This window comes from Aythya ferina, assembly GCF_964211825.1.
Source record: "Aythya ferina genome assembly, chromosome: 2".
In the NCBI taxonomy this organism is placed as follows: domain Eukaryota; kingdom Metazoa; phylum Chordata; class Aves; order Anseriformes; family Anatidae; genus Aythya; species Aythya ferina.
This window is the reverse complement of record NC_140297.1, coordinates 111,623,403-111,635,545: the sequence shown is the minus strand read 5'-3', so window position 1 is coordinate 111,635,545 and position 12,143 is coordinate 111,623,403. Positions and strand designations below refer to the sequence as shown.

General features: G+C 46.6%; 1 long non-coding RNA gene across 2 annotated transcripts; it reads left to right on the top strand.

Moving 5' to 3' along the window:
- The first annotated feature begins 126 nt into the window (after positions 1 to 126).
- LOC311430626 lies at positions 127 to 6,310 on the top strand. 2 transcript variants are annotated; one of them, XR_014688912.1, is made up of 2 exons: positions 127 to 466; positions 614 to 6,310. It is a non-coding gene; the product is annotated as an uncharacterized lncRNA (long non-coding RNA). The 2 variants fall into 2 exon arrangements; XR_014688913.1 differs by having other exon boundaries at positions 565 to 6,310.
- Positions 6,311 to 12,143: the final 5,833 nt, after the last annotated feature.

Below are 12,143 nucleotides of genomic sequence, written 5' to 3'. Positions count from 1 at the left end.
AGGCCCGGCGGCGAAGCCGGCCCGCGGCTCGGCCACGGCGGGGGCGGGCGCCCTGGAGGCCGCCCCGTCGAGGGGGGGGGACGGGGATGGGGACACGGGGACACGGGGGGGGCACCGCGGGGATGGGAGGGGAGGGGAGGGGGCAGCGGCCCCCTGCCCTGGTGTGAGCGGAGGGGGCTCGTATAAATGATGATGATGATTTTAAGCCACAATGAATGCGTCCCCCCCCCTCTCCACCCTCCCCCGTTTAGGGGGAATGTTCACGTTTTCTTAGGGATTTTTTTTGTGCCCCGGAGGATGTGCCCTTGGCTCCCGCTGTAAGGGATCAGGTGAACGACCCCAAATCTCCCGATTCTTATAATCAGAGCCATCCGAGAGGAAAAAAACGTGGCTCCTCCTTGAGCTGCCCCAGCCGTCAGGTGAAGCCAAAGCCGGCCGTAGGATGTGGCCAAGCCAGCAGCAGGCGGTAGGCATTTTTCCGCTGTTTCTTTCTCATTCTTCCCTTTTTCTCCCCCCTCCCAAACCTCTCCCTTTAACCCTTCCCCCCCCCTTCCCTCCCCCCAGCCCTATCCTCTTATCTCAGCTGTGTACAAACCGATACGGCACTTAGCAGGAAAGTGACTGGAAATTAAAATAACTCGGTTCGCCAGAGGTTATCAGCTGGGTATCTGTCATCATCAGTCCCTCCAGAAAGACGCATCCGCGGCCAGGGCTGCCAGCAGAGCTCAGCCCGGGCTCGCCGGGGCCGCATCCAACCCGGGGCCCGGGCCCCGCTTCTCCTGGGGGGTCGCAAGGCAAAGGTGACCGGGGCAGGCGACGACAGAGGCTGGGGGATGTCGCACGGGGCAGCCAGCTGCTCCGCCGGCGCCTGGGAGGGGGGGGACGTGTCGCGACAGCGAGGCTTTATCGCGCGCCGTGATTGCGGGGATGTCGCGGCAGGGGTCGGGGAGGGACGAGCGGGTGCCTGGGGAGCCCGGTTCCCTGGCGGACTGTGGGATTAAAGGCGGGCTAATGAACTTCTGGCTAATGAACAGCGCTCCTCGGGTCGCCCTGCCTGATAAAAAAGGAAGATTGGAGGCACTTTTTCTTTTCTTTTTTAACCTTTTTGACTTTTAGACGCACTTTCGTGGGTGCAATTTTCAACAGAAAACGCTTCGTCGTCTCGAAACTCCCTGCCTTTTCTGCCGACACGATTTTGCCACTTTATTTAATTTTTTTTCCCCGTGTTTTCACTTAAAAAAAAAATAATAAAAAATACGCTCCAGGAGCGGGGGAAGGATGCAAACGCCGCTTCGTCTCAGCTGGGTTGCCGCCGCACCCCGTAACTGTGCTTTATTAATTAATGTTAATTGCAAGTCCTTAATTTTCCCATTTAGCAAGCCCAGCCGGACTGGGGCCAGCGTGGCAAACCGCCCCCACGCACCCCTTGCCCCTCCACCCTCGCTCCTTCCCCTTTCAGCTCTGCCCCCGGGTCCAGCCCTCGGCTGCTCCCTCTTCGTGACGTCACCGCCTTCCCAAATCCCCGCGTGACGTCATTTTTCAGCCCGGGGCCACACGGCGGGGCGGTGGCACCAGGGCGGGATGCGCCATGGGGTGCGGGGGTTTTGGGGCCGAGGGAAACCCCGCAGGGGGATGCTCGGAGCTTGGAGGCACCCCGGGGAGCCGAGGCAGCAAGGAACTGCCCGTCGTGGCCAAAAAGGGAAGGATGATTTAAAAAAAAAAAAATACTAAAAGGGTTTGCATCCAATTAAGGCAAAGCCCCTCACGGGCACTTCGGCCTCCCAAAAAAGGGGTGGGGGAGAGGCGTCTGCGGGCGCGCCCTGCCCGCTCCTTCCCCGGCCCCCAGCTCGGTGCAGGGCCGGGCCCCGCAGCGGGCAGCCCCGACCGGGGGTCACTTTGGGGACTGTCGCGGCGTGGAGCGACTTCTTCCCCGAGCCGTGTTTATGTAACTTAATGTACTTCAGAAACTGCCGGCGAGTTTAGGCCGGGCTGATAAGCCCAGCGGGTATTGCAGGCGACGTGCCGGCAGCTTCCCCCCGCTCTGCTCTCGCTCCCTTATCCGAGCTCCTTAAAATACCCTTTTATCAAGGCCACCCCGTGATACGGAGCGATTCCAGTCCCCGGCGGCTGTGACATTGGAGCGGGCTGAGCCACCGCCGCGGGCACCGGCCCCGGATGGGTCACTTTTATTTTATTTTATTTTATTTTATTTTATTTTATTTTATTTTATTTTATTTTATTTTATTTTATTTTATTTTATTTTATTTTATTTTATTTTATTCATTTCATTTCATTTCATTTCATTTCATTTCATTTCATTTCATTTTTCATTTCATTTATTTCATTTCATTTCTCTCCATTTCATTACATTTCACTCCATTTCACTCCATTTCTTTTATTTTTTTTATCTGTCCTTTCCCCAAAACCCCCGCTCCGAGGCCGGCCTGCAGCTCCAGCCTTGCCCTCCGGCTGCAGGAGGCAGGATCCGGCCCTCCGGCTGCTCCCCGGCCCCGGGCAGCCTCCCCCGGACTGCGGAGAGGGGGAGATCCGGGGGTCCTTTCCCCTTGCAGCCTGCCGGTGCTCTCCCCACCACCACCGGGACCTGATCCGCCGTACTTTGGGGTGATTTCCCCGGGGGCTTTCAAACCCCGACACTCACACCAGCGGATTTTTTATGGGATTGGTGGTTGAGAGCGGGTTCCTTTCCTTTTTTTTTTTTTTTTCTAATAATGATCTGCAGCTTCTTTTTTTTTATTTGCCCTCCCTCCAGCCCCCGAGCTCCGCCTGGTTAATGATTTCAACCTTAAAAAAAAAAAAAAAAAAAAAAAAAAGGAAAAAAGAAAAAGGCGGTGTTAAAAGCAGCGCAAGGCGCGGAGGAGAGGCTCCGACGGCCGCGCCAGGCAGCCCCGGTACCGGCGGGGCGGGCAGGGTTAGGGCGATCCCCCCCCAGGTGCTGGGAGGGCTCCGGGAAAAGAGCAGTTCCCAAAAACCCACCCTCAGCCCTTCGCTGCTTCCCGTAGCGGTCGCGTAGTTGCCTCTCTTCCTAGCTCCGAAGGGCTGGGACCGGGCTTCATCCATCCCTTGCCTCCCCATCCTCTAGGAGAGCTCCTCGTCCTCCCCCTCCGCTATCACGGCGGTGTCAGCCTCCACCCAGTCCCATCCTGCCTCCCCTATATCCCCACAGCAGAAGGTACAGATACTTTTTTTTTTTTTACTTAAAAAAATAAAAATCAGACAAATTTCAAATAAAAATTAGACATATTCCCAGGGCATTATCCCACTCCGCTAATAAAATATCGTTTTGTGCTTCCAAACGAGCCCGCCGCGCATCGCTGCGCTCCTTTTATTATTATTATTTGTTTTTTTTTAAATTTTTGGTCTTTGCTAAGAAATGCCACAAAGCAGCAAGATCGGGCAAAAGCTCCCAGCGCGATGTTTGCCGTGGGACCAAATCCATCCATCCATCCATCTGTCTGTCCATCCATCCATCCTGGCGACACGTTTTGCGGGGTTTTGCTCTGAAAAATCGGAGCAAACAGCACCGCTGCTGTTGGCACTTGTCGGAAGCGCTCGGCTCCCGTTGGGAAACAATTTTGATGACGATTTAGCCGCTTTACCGAAGAGTCTGAGACCAAGGCTAATTTAAAAGAAAAAGGTAAAAAAGAAAAAGATAAAAAGGAAAAAAAAAAAATATGAAAAAAGATGTAAAGGAAAAAGATGTAAAGGAAAAGGAAAAAGGTAAAAAATAATAATAATAATAAAAAGATAAAAAGGAAGAAAAATTAAAAAGATGTAAAAGAAAAAGGTAAAAAAAGAAAAAGATAAAGAGGAAAAAATGAAAAAGATGTAAAAGGAAAAGAACCAGCCACAAACCAGATAACAACAAACCAACGAAAATTGCGATCTGACTTGAGCAAAACTCTTCCTTACTCCAAAACTACAATTCTCAGATGGTTCTTCCGCGGATAATGTCAAAATGTTGGGGTTTGCTCCTGCTCGGGCTGACGGTTCATTAGAAAACGTTAGAATATCTCCCAGAGCGGGTCCGACCAGTTCTGTAAATTAAAATCCTGCTGGAAAAAAACAAACAAACAAACAAACAAAAAAAAAAAAAAAACAGCAGCACCAACAAGCCCGACGCCAACAAATTCAAGGCACCACATCAGAGGGCGGCAGGCTGCAGTTAGCGGCTCGGGGTAATTAGGCAGCCCATTAACAAATAGCCTCGCTCCTCGTCGCCCTAAAAGGGAGGCCGGTGCCTCCTGCCCCGGGAGGCAGGCGCCCTGCAGGCAGGGTGGGGATGCTAAATATAAATAAATACGTGAATGTGCCGCGATTTCCACTCCGTACACGTAACGCCCGAGGTGTTCATCCCCTTTCCCTTAAGCCTCCAGGAGCGAAGAGGCTGTGCAAATAATTCACTCTTTTCGATTCTTTTAGGAAAATGCTGCTTTGTACCGCCGTTATTGCCGGTCGCAATGCATTTGCAACTAATTGTTAATGGACACCCGTATTTTTCAATAATGAAAAGCGCGATTAGGGAGCCGGTTGTCCCCACAGATGGTTGTAACAGGGTGGGTGCAATGCATCGTCCCGCTGCTGTTATTGGTGTCTTCTAAAAGGTCACAGCCGAATGAATTTCAAGGCACCAAACCACTCTATTTTACATCCCGATCAGATGGCTACGAGCAAGAAGTGCTGCGGTCGGTTACACATAAGGGTGGTTTTTACTCTCTGTAATCATTTCTTACATTTATTGTCACTGCTGGACATAATACATGTGTAAGGAATTAAAGCTTTAACACAGAATTGGCAAAGTATGTGGGAGTAATCCAAATGTGCTTTTTCCTTTCTTATTTTTTTTCTCTTCAGTATTCATAATATGGACAGAGTTAGCAAGCCTTTTCTTGAGTAACCACTCCTCCGAGTAAATCAATGTGATGGCAAGGCTATACAGTGACCAGCATTTCCGAGAAAAATAAAATAAAATAAAAAGACCTAGACGTTTTCAATAAACTCTGAACATAATACCAAGCAACTGTATAACAAGATACCCTCGGGGATTTAAGGCTAACATCCATTTGCAACCAGGATCACATCTGGATCACGCTCTTAGCGTTTAGTGATGACAATCAAATATAAGTTCAGCCATACACAACTGTAATAGCTAGCTGTGGAATAAGGAGAAGAAAATGTTTTAGGATAGATTTACACATACTGCATGCCTTGCTTCAGCTTTGCAGCAGTGCATTTTCATTGTTAGGACATTCTGTAGGTTAGTCTTTCTGACAGCGAAATCAAACACTGATTTGAGTGCATGTGAATCAGTGTTTGCAAAGAAGTCCTGCATCTGTGATTTTGCTAATTTATCCAGATCCTTAATATGATTTTAGGCTACTCATTCAGATGGAATTTGTCCTCACTCATGATGACTGGAGAATAAGAACGAGTCCCGAGAATGAGAGCTCTGTGGAAATACCTGGTGAAGCAATGAACCTCACAGATTGCTCTGTTGGGACATTAGCAATATGAAGTGCCACGCGGCCCGTCAGGTCATGACTGCAGCTTAGCCCAGCTGGCTTTAAGCAGATCCTGTCCCAAAGCCCAGATCCATACGTGGACGCCTAACGCAGAGCTTTCTGGTGCCACAGCTGGGAAGGCATTGATCCCAAACAAACAGGCAGCTCTAGTTCAGCAACTCCCGTAGATCCTATAACAAGCTTAGCAGCTCTAAGGGCAAGGTAGATGTTCCTTGTTTTATGTTGAGCTCTGGCAGGTTAACAGCACCCCTTTAGGGATGGCAGAGAGGGTACCTCCCAGCCCCATGGCTAGCACAGCCCTATAAACTTGCATTGTTCTTGCTGCTGGGCAGCAAGGTGAAAAGAGCATTTGCAGCAATAGCACCTGGTGGTATCACAGCTAAACCCAACAGAGCCCCAGGTATGCTTGCTGATGAGAGCTCAGCAGTGCTCAGCTGGCTCATTAGCTTCTCCCTAGCAGAGGACTTGAGGTTGTAGCTGCTATTGGGTCTCCACTCACACCATGTCCTCGGGCTGAGCATCTGGGCTGAAATCCAAGTCCTTCATCCTTGCCGTGCCACATCCAGGCAGCTCCCATGGTCTGGAGTTTTCTTCTGTGACATGAAGTACATACAGCACGCAGCAGGAGGCTGAAGACAGGCACAAGGAAGTGAGGTGGCAGCAAATGTTCATGCTGATATTCAATTCTTACATCTTAGGTAAGGCAGAGCACATAGTGTGATTTTGGGGCACAGATTTTTGATGGCTTGCACAGCAGGAAGGGGGAAGCTGAGGGAAGCTGTCAGCATTCACCCAAACACCCCTACCATGACAGCCAGGCAGTACCAACCGGACCGTAATGACCACAGCTGTACGTAATGTTACATAAACCAAAGCGTTTCAGCTTCTAAGCAAAGCCAGAACTCTTCCCCTCGTATCAGTTAAAATATTTCCTTTTACCCAAAACAAAGTTTTTCTCTCTGTTTCTGAATTATTTAACCTGGTAAAGGACCAACTGTGAAACAAATGGGTTCATTCTGAGAGGATGGAGCAAGTGCTTCGAATTTTCCCCTCCCTTTCAGTTTGGCTGAGGGGGTCACACCTGGGGTGGCAGAAAATGTCTGTCACATCTGGCCTCTCACAGCCTGGATCAGAAGCCAAGATCTCAGCACCTGACCAGAAACCACAGCAAATCCTCTCATTTTCTGCCCAGTGACCAGGGTGTGGAGAAAGCAACCGCCCCTGAACTGCCTTAAACTACCCCATCTGTGCTTCGGGTTTAAAGCTAAAAACTCATTTCCTGGAAAAAGTAGGGACCAACATGAATACCCTCCAAGATGTTTCACTCAGGGAAATTGAGGGGGATGTAATTCAGCCTAAACCCAGACTTTTAGCTGTACTCTCCCTCTAGTTCTTACTCCCTGCAAGAATAATTATTACTGACCTCAGAAACCCTGCCTGTTGCCCGTGCTAAGTTTTCATATCGGCTCAGTTTTGCTTCTGATAGCTTCAACAGAGTTGTTGAATGACATTTCCTTTAGCGGGACTTTTCCAAACAAATTAACTTCATTTCTGCTTGCAAGAAATAGAAAAACATATTTTGCTTGTGCCTGCTTGGAACTACGTGTGCCTGTGAGGTCCAAAGGGTGACACATCTTCCACGAGTGTTTCCTCTCATAAGCGTAGGGAGCAGAAACTAATGGCTGTGGGTTGTAACTACTAGAAAGCTGAAAATACTCGCTACAAAATAATATATGTTACCCAAAGCTACTCTCTTGAACCTGGGGAACACAGAGCCGACTAGGGTGAAGCTGCAGGGAGAAGCAGAAAGCAAAACAATCAAAGCTGAGCTGGAAAAGGAGGCCCGCTGAAGGTATCAGGGTGACTCCCTTGGATGAAATGAGGCCCGGCCCTCGGAGAGCTGAGCCGAGCGCTAACTGAGAGCAGCTAGGCTGAACCCTTCACGTTGGCTGGGCATTTTGGATAGAGACAGTGTTATCACAGCAAAAGCAGAGTATGTTCCCTGTTTTGTTATGGTTAAGGGAGAGAAATGCCACGCGGGTGGGGAGGGAGGTTAAAAGGCACCATCTCACTCCGGGCTCTGTTGCTGACTGGAGCTTGGGGAAAACACCCCAGGGGCTTTCAGGGGCTGGCTTATGGGCTGCTTCGAACCCACCCAGCTCTTCCTATAAAAGCAGAATCCAGCAAATCTAGAATTACACCTCACTAAAAAGACTAGCAATACATAACTGTTATACTATTCGGCCTTACAGTGGTTCCCAGTGTCTGTCAAAACTGCACCGCTTAATGGACTGAATTATTTTATCGGCCCTCTATTTGGAAAGCAGAATCCTGCTGTGTAAGGCTCCAGAAGTAAATAAAGCCTAATGATTAAGGACCAAGCTCCAGTGGGAGTTTTGCTGGAGAAAGGCCTGCACAAGTTGACCTAGTTAATTAATATGTACTAAAATGCAGTTTCCTTTACAGCGCTACACCCTAGCGTCAAGCTTAGAATCACTGAATTTGTTAAAAGTTGAGCAAAGTGGCTCATCTGTGGTCACCTCTTGGTAAAAAAAAATAAAAAGTAAAAAAAAATAGGCAAAATGATACTTTTAGGGAAATGTGTTTATAATTAAAATAAATGTAGTGGTCTAAATGAGCAGTACTGACAGTATTAAAAAGGATAATGACTTAATTATTTTTGTTGATGTCAGTTATTCATTTTTTGGGCCATCAGGCTATAAACCAGGGTAATTTATTGACTGCAATATAAACTGGAAATGTGCCATATTATTCAAGAAAAACAATACACTGCAAAAACAATACAGAGAAGAGGTAATTTGTACAGAGTTCATGAGACAATTATATCATCTAATTACGAAACTGACTCACTATGCCCTTGGCTCTATTTAGTAGAAGAGAATTGAAGGACGTACTAAACATACTGAGAGCCTAGTAATTTAAATTTAAATCCTGACTGTACACCCAAGCATCCAGGAACTGGTGTGATCCAGCACATAGATCAGGAGACCTGAGGGAGTATTCCTTGATTTGTGACTCAGGATACTACTTAATTTTTCAGTGCACTGGAAATTAAACTGCCGGCCCATTTTGCTGAAAAGTGCTTTGAAACTCAGTCAATATCACAGGGGGTCTTTTAGGAAACTTCCACCAACATTTCAACACCAAAAATATTTAAGTAATTAATTACTGATTTCAGAACTTGACAGCAGTTTGAAAACTGTCTGGATTTTACATGCTTCACTGGTGTTTCTGCTGGTGCAATCCAGCAGTAACATTTGTATGCAAGCAGATGTATTTCTTGTTCAAACAGAAGCAAATCGCTAAGGTGTCTGAACTGTAGCATATAACCAAGGTTATGCACATATAACTCACTCTCACACAGCAAAGCTCATCAAAGCTCAGAAATGACCGAGACCAAAACAAAAGCAAGTTGCTGAATTATTCCTCAAATTGCCAAGTCATATCTGCACTGCAACCTTTTGAACTCTTTTCAGATGTTTTTCCTTGAACTTTTTATGCTATTTAAGGAATGTACAAATATTTTCTTTGTTGATCATGTAAAAAAACTTCATTGAATAAAGCTTTTTTTTCCCATCTTTTCTTAATGTTTCTTATTCTGTTTACCGAGCATTTTGTATTTGAGTAGATTTTAGTGGGTGACATCTAGCTATACTATCAAGTTTTGCAGGAGGCTAATGATTATAATGAATATTCATTTATAAAACAGGGAAAACCTCAGTGTCTCTTTGTTTCTATTAATAATAATGCTGGCTTGCACTCAATACATTCTAAAATTAAGGCCATGAGGGTCTAGGAGCTGGAATAGCAAACGGAGAGCCTGGGAGCCTTGGGTCAGACTTTGACCCAGGTATGGAAGGCATAATTCTGTGTGTTGGAGGGTGTCCTTCTACAGTGCATTGGTTTTGGTGCAATGCTGGATTAAGCAATGCCCTCCCACTGCCTGGAGGGACTCCTTTGCCTGGAGCCCAGCAATCCATGGCCTTCTCCACTTGTGTTAATAGAATTCCATGTGGCACCAGGCTGGCAGAAAGACCCTGAAGTGGTTACAGTTAAAAACATCTCCCTCTCTCCTCCTCCTGCAAAAGGTTTATTTTAAACTTCCATCACCTCAGTACTCTGATTTAAGCACTGTCCTGCAAGGAGTTGTTTTGGCACAACTGAGGAGGTGACAATGGCAGGCCAGAGGTGGGAACAAGCATCTGGGACAGGGGCTGGTTGCAGCAGTTCAGTTGCCAAAGGCAGTGGATCATAGGGCTAAGGTGTGATAGTTCATTGTATGAACTTAAACATTGCCTTTCCTGACTGTTTTCATAGCCACAAAGCATCTCTGCTGCAAATCCCTTGTACTGAACTGCTGCAGCAGTGCTGCTTTTCTATCCCAATGCAGTTCATTTACACTAGAGATTTGCAGTCATGTGAGTTTTATCGTGGGAAAATACAGCATAAGCAAAGCCTCAGCCAAATCATGAGGCCTATATCCTTAAAGACATTTATTTAGATAGCTAACATTCAGTCAGTGGAAGGCCTAAATGGATGGGTTTAAAAAGAGTCATGAAGCTGGAGACATTGTCTTGTCCATAGGGTTACAGCCACCTACACTCCCCAGCTGCGATTCCTTGTGGGTCTCTGATCACAGTCTTATTTATTTTACTTACATGCTAAGGATGAAGTTGCATAAGTGATTCAGAACTGAGTAAGAACATCTCCCAAGTCATTCTGGCCAGGATTTAGGGTTCTTCCATCTTTTCTCTCAAAGTAAAGGCCATGAGTCACTTGCTGAAATCTCCCAGGTCTTCTTTCTTATCTCTCCAGCTTCCTGCCACTCCGTGGACCTCAGGTGATGGTGGCCCTTTGATTTCTTCAGTCCTCTGCCTGTGATGTCTGTCTCTTGGGGATTCAAAAGCTATAACCTAATTCAAATTTTTGCATACGGTTTTGTGAGCACTTGGGCAAACTTGCATAGCCTTTAACACACAGGAAGTCAGATAATATCTAATCTCCTGCGCATTAGGGTAAAAGTGTGTTCCTAGCCCCTTCCAATGCATTCTAGAGAAGACAGCATAGTATAACCCATTCTGCAGTTCCCTAGATGAAAAGCAATCATCCAACTTGTTCACATGTGACTGCATCACAACGTGACCTCATCCAGAAACCGCTGAAGTCAATGGAAGAAGATGCAATTCACAAGGGTTGAAACTTTCCTTCGGTGCCTCAGTTAACTGGCCTTCACATCACAATCTGCTTTTTGAGCCTCTACCATGTTAATCACCTGTTATTTTTCCTTCCAGTCTCAACATAAACCAGAGACTCTGAAGATTTTGTTACTTGTGACCTGTGCTTTCACCGAATTTAAGAAGTATCAATTTTTTCAATAAGACCTTGTTTGCCCGCACAAGCATGTTCATTCTCTCCTAGTCCACATGCACTTTTCCAGTCCTCCCTGAGATTAGTATGCATTACTGTAATGCAAATAAATTAAAAATAAAATAATGTCATGGTGACTACAATGGAGCTCTTCCATGGCACTCTACTGCATTCTACAAATCATAGAACCACAGAATATCCCAAATTGAAAGGGACCCGCAAGGATCATTGAGTCCAACTCTTGGCTCCACACAGGTCTACCCAAAATACAAATGAATAAGGACATCTAAATGATGGACGTACAATTGCTGCCTGCACAGAAATCATACTCAAGAAAAGGACTGATCTCACACAGTCGTAGTGGATGGTTACAAGCAGCTGGATGAGCAATACTGAGTCAGAGATCCCCCTCCTGCGCTCCCTTTCCTGGCTGTAGCTTATGTAAAAGAGTAGAAAGAAGGAAAACCCACGGAATAATGAAGATGAATGCAATAAATATACCCAAGCCTGTCTACTTGTTTTAGTGGTTAATGCCACTACAGAAACCCTGCAGGGCTTTAAGCAATTCTTAGTGATGAAGATTTATGAAGCCCTTTTAAAAACTTCATTAAAGGGTCAGAGAGATTTAAGTGGCCTTGCAAGCTCTGTACTGAGCCAAGAGATTCACTTAGCAGAAACTCAGCCAAAACAGTACAGGGGGAGATTTCTTGCAAGGACTGCCTCATGAGCTCTGGGCTAAGGGGGATGATGCTGGTACCCATGGGTTTAGGTGGCACAGTGTGCTGCCCAGGTCCCTCACAGGGCTGTAGTACTTAAGATAGCCAAAGGATAGCAAAAAGGAATCATTATGAACAGGATTAAGACTGGTATAACATGATAAACCAGCCAGGTCTGCACAAACTGCATCACTCACTGCTCACACATCTTTTCCAGCTTCCCTCAGTTTGTCTAAAGTACATTAAAGCACTTCTGTAGTTTGAATGTATTCCTCCTTCTGACGACAAGGTCTGCCTGCATCCCTCCAAATCATAGCACAGAGCCATCCATAACGATGCTCTACAAACAGTTGTTTAGGGCTGTGACTATTTAGATATAAATAGCAGCACTCATTAATCTGGCAATCACTCCCAGCTATGAAAATGCAAATCAGGTTGGCTTGTTTGTGTTTCTGAGAGAGAGAAGGTGGTGGTGGTAGGTGGGAAGGGGAATGTTCCT